Raw genomic sequence first — 15,397 nt, forward strand, 5'->3', positions numbered from 1 at the left:
AATTGTAAAAAAAAAAAAAAAAGAAAGAAAAGAAAAAAAAGAAAAAAAAATCATATTTAGGCCGTGGGGCCAGCACTCCCCACCGGGTTTTCGGAGCCCAGGGGCGGCGAGCAAGGCAGACCCCGCCCCCGCCCCCGCCTCCGCCCCCGCCCCGGGTGCCAGCGCGGAGCCCTGGGGAAAATGAGAGGCCAGCGAGTACTCCTGTAAGGGGACTGGGTTCCAGCACCCCAGGCCCTCAGAAGGCTCTTGGCACATTTGCGGGGCTGCCCCAGCTTTGCGAAAGGACAGCGTCACGCACAAGGGTTAGCTTGGCAGGAATGAGTTTGGTTACCCCCACTAGGAAAGTCCGAGAAGGCAGGATTGGGCAGCTGTCGCTTGAATTGTCCCAGCTGACTCAGGACTGAGTCCTCGCTTTGTTTTCTCCCCCAGAGTGCTTAGTGGAACGCGCAGTGGTGAGGTTTTTGGCCAAGCCCACACTCCTTCCCTGTGTCCAAACTGCTCCTGGGATTCTAATTCCACAGAACAGACTTTCCCCATTGATGTGATCTGCCTGCAGACAAAACATGATAATAGAACCCTCTATTCTTGCGGGGCTCTGGCACCCCAAGTGGGCCTGCGGACTGAAACCTCACCCTACTTTAAAAGCTTTGTTGTCCTGGGCACTCTGAGTCTGGGCTCCTAGTGAGTACGGTCAGAATGGAGCCAGCATGGACTCTGGCGGCTGCAGCTGTGGCCCCTGAGACGCACAAGGGCACCATCGGCCTGAAGACGTCAGGCTAACTTTGCACAACCTTGCGTCTTCACTCCAACCTCAGGAGTATCACATTCCAGATTCGAACTTATTCCTAGTGCCTCGGCCCAGTGGGAGTGGTCTCGGCTAGCACTGGACATTCCTCTGAAGAGCAGACACAAGCCCCTTCTCTGGAGGAAGGACCTAGAAGTAAAGACAGACCCCAACCCCCCAAGGAGATCAGGATCCCAGCTTGGGCTCCCTCCAGACAGGTGTAACTTGGAGCTCTAACTTACACACCATGTCTCCTTAGGCAGCTTAGCCTTTCTGATTAGGAAATTCCTATCTTTAAAATAATTATAATAGGGGCAGCTGGGTGGCTCAGTTGGTTAAGCCTCCCACTCTTGATTTTGGCTTAGGTCGTGATCTCAATGAGGTCATGGGATAGAGCCTGGCACTGGGCTCAAGGCTCCATGCAAAGTCAGCGTAAGATTCTCTCTCTCCCTCCCTATCCCGCTCTCTCTCAAATAAATAAATTAATTAAATATTTTTAAAAAATAATAATTATTATAAAACCTTCTATTCTTGCCAGGTGCGTCTCAGGATTCAGTGAAAGGATGTATATCAGAGACACCTCACAGGTCCTTTCCTCGTCCCACCCTGGCCTGAGGCAAATTCCAGCGACATAGTGTGTTTTTTTAAGGACTAAAACAGATATCTAACCCAAGGCTTGCAAGTTTTTATGAACCCTTTGGTAAAGCCTGGACAGGTTTCATAATAAGAGCGTTTAGCACTTTGCTGATCTAAGTGTTTTGCCTACATTCTTTCATTTACTCTTTATGGTGACCCAAAGCTGGCACTATTTTTGTCCCACTTTTGTAAATGAGGAAGCTAAAGCCCAGGGAGAGTGGTTAACCTGTCCAAGCTAGTGAATGGAGGGGATTCAAATCTAGATTTGTCTGACTTCACAGCACCGGCTGTCATCTGATGCCACAGAAGACATACTCTTGAAAGAAAAAAAGAAAACCCATTGCAAAATATAGATCAGGCGGTCCTAAGTTGGACTTCCTAAAAGCAGAACCCTGGATGAGAATTCGGGGCAACCCGTTTATTATAGAAGTGCTCCAGAAGAAACTAGCAAGGGAAGGAGAAAACCCAACCAAAGCTATGATCTTGGCCAGGTCTCAGCTGCAGCCTGACACCCTTCATGAGCCTCCAGAGCCTGCGGTCCACCCTGACTTCACCCCAGCCAACTGCAGACAAGGATGCTGGCTTTCATACTCGTACACCCTTCAAACCCTGGATCGGGGCTGCCTGGTGGGAAGGTGGGGAACATAGCCTCCCCCTTCCTCCTGTTCCCACTCAGAGTCAGCAAAGCAGCTCCAGGAACCTGAGGTCAGTCTCTCAAAGATACATCCCAATCACAGGCCTGGGCAGGAAACCCATGTTATGTGGACACACAGACATACAAGGAAGTCAAAGGGGTCTGGGAACATGCCACCCATACCCACTGTACTAGGTATCAATGGTACCACTTAGGTCAGTCTTGACCCAAATCAGAATACTCACTCATTAATACTCAGACCTACTTATTTCTACCTCAGGACCTTTGTACCTGACATTTTCTCTTCCTGGAGAGCTCTTCCCAATGACTGTTGTATGATTATGTCCTTCCTGTTATTCTAATGTTGACTTCAATATTTTTTTTAGAAAAACCTTTCACTGCTCTGGTCTATTCCTATTATTCTGTCATTCTCCTATATTGTTCATAGAATTTACTGCCACCCAAAATTTCCAGTTTAGTATTTGTCTTCTCCCCACCAGAGTATAAATTCCTCAAGGGTAAGAATGTTGCTATTTTGTTCACTGCTCTATCCTCATTGTCACACAGGGTGTTTGGCCCACAGTAGGAGTTCCTAAATATTAACCAAATGAATAAACTCAGAAGAAGCTCACTTTTGAGTTAGGTTCTTGCCCTCCCCGTATTTCACTCACCCTTTGCCTCATAGAAATGGTTGAGGGGTCAGTTAGGACAGATCTCCAAAAAATGTTTTAGGAAGACTTAAAAAATATATTTTGAAAATAGGGAAAAATGTGAATATGTACTTCACACCAAGTTGTGACCCCCTACAAATATGAAAAGTAGGCAACTTCCTTAGACATTGGAAAAATACAAATTAGAACACAGTACCATTACAACTGGACACTCCCTGAAAGGCTAACATGAAAATTAGGGATATTAACAAGGATGTAGAACCACCAGAACACTCCCACATCAGTGCTTCTCAGACTAAAAGGTGAAGAACAAATGTGTTCTTTTTTGGGGAGGGGGGGCGGTTATTGTTGGTTTCTGTTTTTTCGTTGTTGTTTTTTTTTAATTGTGTTAGGTTAGTCACCCTACAGTACATCATTAGTTTTTGATGTGGTGTTCCAAGATTCATTGTTTACATATAACACCCAGTGCCCATGCAATGCATTTTTTTTCTTTTTTTTTTTTTTTCAGATATCCTATGCAGTGCACACCAAGACATGTCCCACTGAGCGTGACTAGGGAGGAGCTCCCGCCACTGTGCGTCATCATGCAAGTGTAACGTATGAATTGTCTATGCAGCAGCCTGTCACACAAGGCTGCTGACCATGTTTTCGTATGTCACAGTTATGTCACATTTCTTTAAACCTTCCTGAATGGTTCCTCACTCTCGGTTTCTAACCTTACTTCTTTACAGACTAGTAGCAAACAGCTCACAGCCCACACTTTAAGGGACATGTCTGTATCTCAATGGTGGAGGTATAAACTGGTACAATCATTTTGACCGTATTTACTGAAGTCAAATGTATACATATATATGACCAAGGAATTTCATCGCAAGGTATAACTTAAAGATGTATACACTGCACCAAATGAAATACACAAGAATGTTTATAGTAGGACTATTTATAAGAACTCCCCAAACCAGATATAACCCAACATGAGCAGAAAAGAATATAATAAATCAATATCCCTCATGAATGTTTAGATAAAGATCCTTAAAAAAAAAAAGCAAATATAGTATTATACCATGACTAGGTGGGGCTCTTTCTGGAAATGCAAGATTGGTTTAACATTTGAAAATCAATATAATTCACTAAGTTAACAAAATAAAGCATTTGCAAAATTCAAAATCAATTTGTGATGACAACCTTCAGCAATCTAAAAATAGAATGGTTTTGACTTGATTTAATTCTTCAATTTTATACAGGAATATGTATGAATTTGATGCAGGACATGTATGAAAAGTTAAAACTATCATACTTAATGGTGAAAAATTGAACACTCTACTTCCATTTTCATCACTTCTTTTCAGCAATATACTGGTGGTCTTAGCTATTGCCAATAAGGAAGATTTTTAAAAATAAAGACATATGAATTAGAAAGATGTAAAATTGCCTTTATTAGCAGCTGACATGGTTATTTACACAGAAAATCCTGAAAATCCTGAAAAATCTACAAAACAACTTCAAGAACTAAGTAGTAAATTTAGAAAGGCCTCCGAGTATCATGTCAGTATACAAAAGTCAGTTACATATCTGTATATCAGCAGCAAACAATTAGAAAACAAAATTGTAAAATTCCTTTATAACAGCACCATAAAATATCTAGGAATAAATTCAACAAAAAACACATGAGATCTCTACAACAACAGCCCTGAGAGAAAGAAGAGCAAAACAAATGGAGAGATATACCATGTTCATGGGTTGGGGGATTCAATATTGTTAATATGCAAATTCTCCCCAAATTGATCTATTGAGTCTATGTCATTCGAATCAAAATCCCAGAGGATTCTTTTGTTGAAATTGGCAAGTTAATTTTTAAATTTTTATGGAAATTCAACAGACTTCAAAATAACTCCATCTGTCCCAGAATGGAAGAATGTTGGAGGACTCACTTTGTGATTTCATGACTTACTATAAAGCCATGGCAAGCAATCTAGGGTAGAATTGGCATGATAGGCACATAAAGCAAGGGAACAAGATAGAGTCCAAAAAAAAGACTTGCATGCACAGGCAATTGCTGTTCGACAAAGGCACCATAGCAATTAGCAAAATTTCAGAACGATTATATTACTACTATCATAGTGGAATTCATAAAATAATTGTTGTTATAGGGGTGGGGATTAACAGAAAGGGAATTTTCTGGGATGATGGTAATGTTCTATATATTCATTGGGTCAGTGGTCACATTGGGTATATATATTGATCATGTCTTATCACCTGTACACTTAAGATCTGTGCTTTTCCTGAAATTTTCCTCAATTTTTAAAAAGGTTGCCCAATGTAACCATGAAGTGACACCATTTATTTAAAGTTTCAAGGCATTCACAGAAAAGTACACATTATTTATAGAACTATGCAAAAAGCCTACCTAGAAGTAAGAAAGGCTGTACACCAACTTGGAGACAATGGTTACCTCGGAGGAGGGAGACAGAAAAAAGGAATGGAGTGTATACCCAGGAGTATCTGAGATTTCTACAGCATTTTTATTTCTTTAGGCAAAATATTCACATTTGTTGGATCTTATTGGTTGAGTGCACAGGTATACTTAACATTACTTGCTGTTCTCTGTGTTTGAAATTTTTCATTTTAGCTTTTAAATTTTAAGAAAACGGGAAAAAACTTGAATTGAAAGTTCTGAGTGAAGACTGGATTTCTCTCCACTTCGTTGTGAAGTTTGACACAGAGAAGAATGTTTTCTGATCTCTGAGTCCAGGAAACTTCTGCCAGGAGAGCATATCAAAGCATGGAGCTCCTAATGAGATACCAGGCAAGTCGGGTCAAACCTAAGCCTCATTTTTCTGAAACTTTGGCAACATTCTAAAGTACTGTGATTTCACATTCCTCAAACTTCAATATATAGATTTTTAGCTTCAAAGCCTAAAAATGATTCAGCCCAAAAATATCTAACCTGAAGATAAAGAAGAAATATCTGAGTATAGCTAATAAAATTATTTCAGCTGATTTGAGTTTTGAGATTGCAAATTTCCTATATATGAAGAGTGACACTTTTTCAATTCCACCTATGTTTGAAAATACCTCTAAAGACCTTACCACCATGGGATGTCAAAATAGCAAGGGAGACTTCCTTCCCATCTTCTTTCTTTCCTTCCTTCCTATTTTTATTTTTGTTTTTTAAAGACTTATTTATTTTAGAGAAAGAGCATGAGGGGAGGGGCAGAGGGAGGAGGAGAGACAGAATCTCAAGCAGACTCCCCACTGGGCATGGAGCCCCACGTGGGGCTCGATCCCAGGACTCTGAGATCATGACCTGAGCTGAAATCCAGAGTCAGACAAGAATAAAAACTCGTTTATTTCCCTGAACCACCTGAGAGTAAGTTATTGACATACTGCCTTATCATCCCCGCAATACTTATGTGTGCGACTCTCACAGAGATATCCTCTTTCTTTATCTAAATGCAACCATCAAAATCAGGAAGTTAACACCGTTATATTCCTACCTCCAAGGGCACAGATCCCATTCGAGTTTTGCCAATTATCCCAATAATACCTTTTGCAGAGAATCGGGTGTTGCCTTTGAGCAGCTAGCTCTCTTCCATTTAGTTCAGTCCGGCACACTTTCTCAGACTTCGTTTGACAATTGTAACATGGAACTGCTTGAAAATAACAACCTGGTTATTTTACGGATTATCCTTCCATCTGAGTTTTATCTGATGGTTCCTTTTGATTAGGCTCAAGTTACAAGTTTTGGGTGAGAATTTCACAGAAGTGAAGGTGTGTTTTCATTGCAGCCCGTGAAATGGTGAACAACATCAATTTGTTCCATTACAGATGGGGTTCACTCTGATCTCTTGATTCAGAACTGTCTGTCAGGCTTTTCCACTGTAGTTACTCTTTTCTATGTGATTCTGAGAGTAGATAGCTTGAATCTGTACAAATATGTCATTCTTCCTCAAACTTTCCATTTATTCATTTATTTATGTGTATCTGTACAAACTCATAGTTTCCTGTCTCGGTGAGTTATAATCCATTACTCTCAGTATTTATTCTGCAGCTCAGAATTTTCCCTGATCTGGCCAGTGAGAACTGGCATCCGTGTCCTTTTAATATACCTCCACCATTTTTTTGGAACTTTGTTTCCTAGCACAAGATGATGACCCAGGTTCATCTTGCACTCTCCCTAACCCAGTTTGGACTCAGCCTTCCAAGGAGCCTTAGTAGACAGTGGTATTTAGAAGTCAAGATCTGGGTGCAAAATGTGCTCACAGCTAATGTTTATTCCAACTCCCTTCTCAATGACGGTCTTGGCTTCCATTATCCTTACGGTAATTCATCTGAACACTCCCCTTGTTATTACTTTCCTGTTGCTGCTGTAACAAATCACCTTTTCTTACATTTTTGGACATCAATGGACAACAATGCTTAAAAGCATTGTTCCCGTGGAGATTCTTCCCTTCTGAAGGCTTCAGAGAAGACACTTTCCCGCTTTTTCCAACCTCTAGAGGCCACCAGCAGGCCCTGACTTGGCCCATTCCCCACGTCACTCCAATCTTGTGTCCTGTCCTCGCATCTCTTACTCCTGACTCTGATCTCCCGCCTCCCTTCTGTAAGGACCTGTGATGACATTGGACCTACCTGGATAATCCAGATAAACTCCCCGTCTCAAGATCCTTAGCTAATCACAACTTGCCATCCAGGTAATATCCATAGGTTTGGAGGAACCAAAAATGTGTTCGGGGATCAAAGATGTGGACATCTTTGGGAGAACTCGTTGTCCTTCTTCCCCGTCTGTGAATGCCCTCCTCACTCCCTTTGGGCCTCAACACCCACCACCTGTGAGAGTGCCCTGCTTATCCCATCCTGAGTCTCCCTGGCTCCCCACTGTGGGAAGGACTTAATTGCTTTAGGACTAAATTGCTCATAAAGAAAAGGGAAGAGACAGTGAGGAGCAAGGTCTTATTTTCTAGATACACTTTTTCTAAAAATCATTAATAACGAATTCCCAGAGTTACTATTTAAAATTATATCAGCTTCTACAGAAACCCTCTATCAAAGAAGTGAGACAATGACACCCTTGCCCTTTTTTTTTTTTCTTTTAATGTTAAGAAAGGTGGAGTTGGTGTTCTTTGTTGGTGATTGCCAGAAACCCAACTTGAACTAGTTTAGGAAAAAGAAAAAAAAAAAAAAGAAAAAAGAATTTATTGACTCCTATAACTAAACCAAGGCAAAGAGGTACTGGGCCTGGTCTCACAGATGATGGTGGACACGGGGGACTCTAGTGGCATCAGGTGCTTTCTCTCTGTCTGCCATCTCTGCATCCCTCTCAACTTGGATGCATTCTCTTTGGCTATAGTCAGGCCTGGAGGCAGCTTTTGGTTTTGTAAGATCTTACCTTCATCATTGGCTGTGAAAAGAGACTTCTCTTTCCTACCACCATTTTGAAAAGCACCATTTCTGACATAGATCAGGAGTCGCTACTTAGATCAATCCCTGTGGCCAAAAAGACAGATCACTTACAAGTGCTCTATTTTGTACAATCAGAGCACATTGGAACAGGTTTGGGGGGTGGATATGACCAAGTCTTGGAAAGAGACCCAAACTCATGGAAATACCTTCACCACCATGCTTGGTAGAGTGAAAAGGCTCTGAATTGTTATAGAGGTTATAAGACGGGTAGCTTACAAAAGACAGAAGCTTTGGAGAAGAAGCAAAGCAGAAGGACCAGGTTCATATATTTGAAGAGCTTACATCATGTCAGGTGGCAGACGTGAGGTAAATCAGACCCAAAACCAGAGACAGACGGGGGCTCAGGGTGAGGAGGAGCTGTCTGACCATCCCAGGGGGTGGTAGGCACCTTGCTGTGGATGTCTCGCAAGCTTGACAACCACTCAGTGGGGATGTGAGGATTGGGATACAATAGGGCTTTGAGAGTCCCTCTTCAACTTGACATTCGGTGAAACCCTGCTTTATGCTTACTGACTTAGTGCCTCTCAGCAGCAAATTCACACTTTTTACTGTTCTGTAATGGGTATGAGCCCCTTAAATGTTGTTACTGTGTCAGTGGGCATGATGTGGAGTTTTGTCAATGGAGGGGGCCGCAGGGGCGTGGCTTCCTAATGTGGGTGCGTTGCTTATGGAGTTCCCAATGGACATGGCAGACAGCAACAGCCAGCAGCTTCTCACAACACCCAACATGGTTTTGTAGCAGAAACGCGGGCGGTGTTTTTGTACAAAATCTGGGTTGCCTTGTCATGAAATGTCGCCTCGAGAACTGCTCTCCCCATTGCGCTAGAGGACAGAGTTCTGATGAGTCCTGGCAGTGAGTCACCATAGCAACATCTCAGGCATCCAGGAAGCCCCGACCATACCCTGTGCTGTGAGGCCTGGGTCTCAGCAGAGGTCTGGGTCACCCCAGGGCTGCTCTTCTATCTGCCAGTCCTATCTTCCTGAGAGTTCTCTCTACTTCTTGCTGGCCATTCTCTCCTTACTTGAATATTCCGTGAGAGTTTAGAGTGCTTTACATTAAACCCTCTCCGTTCAGGCTACTGTGTGGTTTCTCTCCTGTTTGGACCCCAATGGAGGCACCTGCCTTGTTCTTCAGGATGCTTTTCCTCTCCCTCCAATTCAGAGTGTATCACCGCCTTGTGGATCCAGGGACCCCTCCTGTAGATCTGTGGGCACAGGCCTTAATCATAAATCATATTATTTATATAGAATGTAAGGATTAATAATGCCTTGAAGGTAAGGGAATGTGTCTTAATCACTTATTTTCCCAGAAAGGGAGATGGGGCAGGTATCAGAATCACCTGGAAGCCTTTCCAAACTACGCTTTCCCACTGAAGAGGAGTCCAGCTCAGACTCCCAGCTGTGTCTTGGAGTTGCTCCTTAGGACACTGTGTCCTGTCCCTCAGAAACAAAAACAGCTTGTGAGCTTTTGTCCTGGGCCCTTTCTAGCGACGGTGCAGACAGCAAGCGTGCAGGAATTTTCGGAACAAAGACCTACACAAACAGAATAACAATTCGGGACAAATCTCCCACAGTGACTGCAACAAGTTGAGATGAAATAATTAAAATATCTCCAAAAAGAACGCTTCTTTTTTTTTTTTTTTTTTTTCCCGGAAGGTCCTATTTTTCTGAGGCCCCTTTCCACTCCCCTTACTGTTATAGATGCTTACAAACCAAACCACCTAACGCCAGAAGCCCAGTACTGGCTCATTCAAAACAGCTCTGAATACAGGCCTCTCAGGGCCCCCAAGGTGCACAGCCAGTCCCCCAGGCCTCTGACCATCAGTGTCTCATGTGCTGCCTACGGACGAGGAGTTTCCTTATCCATCTCAGATTTTCACCAGGAGCTTCTCTATCTGTGCCTTATTTCACTGGACGTGTGATTCTGTTCAGAGCAACTGGGTCATATTCCAGCTTAGCTAGTATTGTTCTTGACTGAGAGCATTCTGGAACCTGTCTTCTCTGTTCTGGATCTTCTTCATTGGCTTCTCCAGATCCTGGACTTTTCCACCTCTAGCAGAGCTCTCTTTAAAGGATCGCAAGCATAAAATGTGCTAATGTCACTAGTGGCTATCTTTACATGGGGGAATACGTGGGGTGTCAATGAGCTTCATTTGCCCTTTAGATCCACACCCGGTCCTCCTCCACCTGCTCCCCACCCGGGAGGCTGAGCCAGCGGCCTGAGCCAGTGGACACATCCACAGGCTCCAGGGCACCCTAGCCTCAGGTAGGACCAGGCAGCAGATAGCAGGGGACCATCACCCTGCTCTCCACCCTCATCCCGGTGTGCCTCGCTGAGCCACCAACTCCGCGCAACCTTGTTTCTTCCTTAACGGTGGATCCGGGTGCTGTGGGACTGACACAACTTGGGTGGTTCTTTCAGAAAAAGAATGCAAAATTATAAATAGAAAACACCTAAGCCACTGTCAACCCCCAAGTGCAGGGGAAGAAGGATGTGCCAAAGGGAACTTGAAGTCAGAATGGGAAGAGAAATGTGTTTACCCAGTGGCCGTTAAAATGGGTTATTTCTAGGGGCGCCTGGGTGGCTCAGTGGGTTAAAGCCTCTGCCTTTGGCTCAGGTCATGATCTCAGGGTTCTGGGATCAAGTCCTGCATTGGGCTCTCTGCTCAGCAGGGAGTCTGCTTCCTCCTCTCTTCTCTGCCTGCCACTCTGCCTACTTGTGATCGATCTCTCTCTCTCTCTCTCTCTCTCTCTCTGTCAAATAAGTAAGTTTAAAAAAATGGGTTATTTCTACAAATGTTCCAAATGATGGGATAATGGGAGCAACCAGGAGACTCTGTCCTCTTCTGGGGCCCAGGAAGGGGCCTGGGAATAGGCTGGCAGGAGGCGTCCCTGAGTGTGCCACAACCCCCTGCTTCCGGCCCCAGGGACTGCTTGGCACTGCACAGTCTGCATCACCTACCATCTTGCTACGTACATGCTTTGTAGACACACATGATTCCGATTTCCCTATTCTGATAGTGTCATCACCGTCCATGTTTTCTAATTATTTCTTTCATTGGGATATGCTTTCTTAATTTTTTATTTAAATTAGATTTAATTCACATCTACTGTATTATTAGTTTCAGGGGTCGAAACCAGGGATTCGTCAGTTGCATATGACACCCAGTGCTCATTCCATCACATGCCCTCCTTAATGCCCATCCCCCAGTGACCCCATCCCCCACTCCCCCCTCCAGCAACCCTCAGTTTTAAGAGTTGAGAATCTCTTATCTAATTTTTTGACAAGAGCAGACATTTACAGATTTTTTCCAAACACAGCGATCCCTCCACCACCAAAACAGATATTGCTTTGGGTCCCTGCAGCCCTGCAGCCCTGATCACTACTCTCAAAGAATAAAACAGAGGAGGAAAAGCCTGGGAAAAACACACCAAAACTCCCAAGGTGGTTTTCTTTGGGTGGTGAGGTCAATGTTGACATTCACTTACTTCTGATTTTACTAATCTCCTCAATTGTTCACCATGGGAAATAGAAAGAAATGAACAAGACCAATGACAGGCAGGTGGGAAGAGATCCTGCCTCTCCCTGCCTCTGTCCCTCACTACCACCTCCTGCACACCCGAGGGCAAGGTCAGAGTCACTACTAGGAAGCGCTCCCTCCCTCCTCACACCTCCTCCCGGGGTTTCACTAAGCACATACAGGTCTTAGAAGATAATCACTACTTGCTCTGGGAAATCCCCCCTGGCTCCGCCACAAAAATATAAATACTCTGAATCAGGGTATAGGGCAGGAAACCCAGCAGAAAGTCCCATCAGTGGAAGAGACCCATTTCCATTGGTAACATGGTGATAGAAAGAAGAGTTTGATAATAAGAACCAAGGACGGGCTCCGAATACTGGTACCTGAGTCCCAAGGCAGGTGAGACCCATGGCCTCCAACCCACAGCCTGGGACAGGGCAGGCTGGTACAGAGACAGAGTCAGGACCGGCCTCCCTCTGGGCTTCAGCTACAAGAATCTGAGACCCCAGGCCCAGGATCAGGCATACGTAGGTCTTGGGGTTCCATGCTCAAATACAAACCAGTGCTGGTAGATGCTGAAAATGAAGGCAAACAGCCCAAGGCACATTTTCCTGTTTGCAAATACTCCGTTTTGCCTCCTGGAAGCCATCATTCTGTGGGTTAAGGTGGGGGAGGAAGAGCAGGTGACAGTCCCAACACAATCTGTCCTGAGGTAGGGGGTCAGTTAGTACAGGCATTGGCAGGTACCTGGATCCCACTGTCTTACAGAGACAGGGTGCTTGGGGACATAATCTCCCAAGACAGCCCCTGAATGTCAGTGACAACAGTGTGCCTCAGAGTTTCACGGGGAAATGTTTTCTGAGTTCCTCCTTGGGGGCCAAGGGGACAGAAGAACACCTCCCATCCTGCAGCCATAAGGCTGGCCTCAGGAGCAGCCACCTTCAACTCAATGTCACCAGCGGGATCCCCAGACACCAGAGCAAAGGACTTCACCTGGCCAGGCAGGAAGGGCTCTGGAGTTTGAGGGGTGAAGGAGAAGCCGGGAGCTGGTCATACAGTCCCACATCAGCTTACCCAGGGTCCTCTGGGACCAGCTCTCAGGTGGAATGTGAAATGCAGCAGCGGGTGCCCCCACTCCCACCCCCATAGCAAGAGAGAGATGGGGACAGGCCAGTGCACCATGAGGGGAGCCCCTGGGGATGGAGGAGGAGGAACACAAGGTACCAGGAGTCACCCTACTGGCAGGTGCAGAAGACACTCAGAAGGGTGGCTGGGTAGGGACCCATAAAGAATTATGGGCAGCCTTATTGAGACCAACCAGAGACTGCAAAGCAGTCCAGAGGCCAGCAAAAGTGAAAGCACCCCCTTTGCTCAGCCACCTCAGGCCTGAAGAATAGGGACAGGGGTGAGAGAAGAGCCTGAGCCCAACCGAGCTAAACCCGCAGGAGAAGCTTGCTCCATGGAAATTGTGGGCTCAGACAAAGCCCCATCAGACAGGAAGAGAGTGGAGGCAGAAGTGTTTCAACCTTTGGAAACACCTCAACTCAATCTTACTGGATAAGAGAAGAGCTTACCTCCTTTTGTTTTGTTTTATTTTATTTTATTTTATTTTATTTTATTTTATTTTATTTTATTTTATTTTATATTTTATTTTAGATAGAGGGAATGAGAGAGAACACAAGCATGGGGGCAGAGGGAGTGGGAGAAGGAGACTCCTTACTGAGCAGGGAGCCTGACGTGGGGCTGAATACCAGGACCCCAGGATCATGACCTGAGCTGAAGGCAGATGCTTAACTGACTGAGCCAGCCAGGGGTTCCCTCGTTTTATCATTCTGTCATGGGTTTTTAGTAAATCACTAAAGCAGTCTCAAATTCTCCCAAAGTTGAACGAAGATAACTAAGGTTCTATATTTAATTAAATGATGATAATGTTTAACCAAAAGCTGCTTAAGTTAAAGTTTTTAAGAGTAGCATAAATGTGTGGGCCCTTGTTGTTTGTTTAGGAAATATATTCCAGAATGATAAAATATGTCCTCTGTAGATACATGTAAATGAGCTTTTAATAAGCTACTTGGCAAGAAACTCACCCAGTGAGTATAAATTACAATTAAATAAATACTACACTGTGTTGATGGGAGTTTTTATTGGCTGTTATGTCAGAAAAAGCTGATGTCTGTGATTGTCTTCAATAACGCTCCCTGATCTTCGCATTCTTGCATCGCACGGGGCCCGCTTTCCAAGCTGAGCAATTGCTTCTGTCCAGAGGTTGGCAATGTCCACTCTCTGTCTTCTAGATGGATTGATTTGCTCATGAAGATGGGACAAAGGACAAAGATGAGAGCTTAGATCAGAGTCCTCCATACACACTGCCACACTCTCTGGCAGATGATTAAGAAAGATGGTGAAAGGGGCACCTGGTGGATGTCTCAGTCCATTAAACATCTGACTCTTGATTTCAGCTCAGGTCATGATCTCAGTGTCGTGCAATGGAGCCCCACATTGGACTTCCCACTGGGTGTGAAGCCTCCTTAAGATTCTCTCTCTTCCCTTCCCTCTGCCCCTCCCACCCATGTTCGTGTGTATGAGTGCATTTTGGCTCTCTTTTTAAAACAAAAAGGAAAAGAAAGGAAAGAAAAGATGAAGAATCTCAGTCCTTGTTAGGGAGAAAAGGATAAAAATTCATAAAAACAGTCCAGACCTTATGCACATTTGTGGCCTAATTTCTCCCACTTCTGTGGTCCAAATATATCTTGACTGAGAATTTGGTAAGAAATGGACTTTCCTGCAGCAGGCAGACTAAAGCAAACACAAATGCTCCCTGGAAGAATGCACTCTCAAGCCAGGCCTCAGATCTCCTTGAGATGAAGAGCATTGGTCTTGAGTTCACAAGCGAAATAAACCTAGAAGGGCGCCTGGGTAGCTCAGTCAGTTAAGAGTCTGACTTCAGCTCAGGTCATGATCCTGGAGTTCTGGGATTGAGCCCTGTGTTGGGCTCCAAGCTCAGTGGAGATCCTGCTTCTCCCTCTGCCCTCACCCCACTCACCTTCTCCCCCTCTCTCTCTCTCAAATAATAAATAATAAAATTTAACGTGAAATTTAAAAGATAGGGGCCCTGGGTGGCTCAGTTGGTTAAGCATCTGCCTTCAGCTCAGGTGATGATCTCAGGGTCCTGGGATGCAACCCCACATTGGACTCCCTGCTCAGCCAAGAGCCTTTTTCTCTCTCTCCCTTTGCCTGCCACTCTGCCTACTTGTGCTCTCTCCCTCTCTCTCTCTCTCTCTCTCTCTCTCTCTCTGTCAAATAAATAAATAAAATCTTTAAAAGTAAATAATTAGATAAATAATAAAAAATAAACTTAGAAAAATCACAAAGCTCATGAGGAAACAAGGTACCATGAACATGGAGTCAGCAGACAAGACAAATGGCAAATCCAAACCTGCGAAGACACAGACACTGGACTTATTGGACACGGACTTGGAAATAGGAATGTGGAAAACTGCAGACATGGAAATAGGAATGAAGAAGGAAAGATAGAAAGGGCCAGTAGAAATGCCTGTTATATGTCTAATGGAAGATCCAGGACAGACAGAGGAGAAAGAGGATGACACAGTAATTGGGGGAAACAGTCCTGAATTTTCCAGAACTGATGAAAGACACAAACCCACAGGCTCAGGAAGCACAAGAACCC

The 15,397-nt window shown here is 44.4% G+C and overlaps 1 long non-coding RNA gene across 1 annotated transcript; it reads left to right on the forward strand.

Annotated features, from left to right (window-relative positions):
* Positions 1-1,703: 1,703 nt before the first annotated feature.
* Positions 1,704-5,725, forward strand: LOC309844207. Its single transcript, XR_014300546.1, has 3 exons — positions 1,704-2,125; positions 3,234-3,299; positions 5,355-5,725. It is a non-coding gene; the product is annotated as an uncharacterized lncRNA (long non-coding RNA).
* Positions 5,726-15,397: the final 9,672 nt, after the last annotated feature.

This window comes from Mustela nivalis (assembly GCF_964662115.1).
Source record: "Mustela nivalis genome assembly, chromosome: 11".
In the NCBI taxonomy this organism is placed as follows: domain Eukaryota; kingdom Metazoa; phylum Chordata; class Mammalia; order Carnivora; family Mustelidae; genus Mustela; species Mustela nivalis.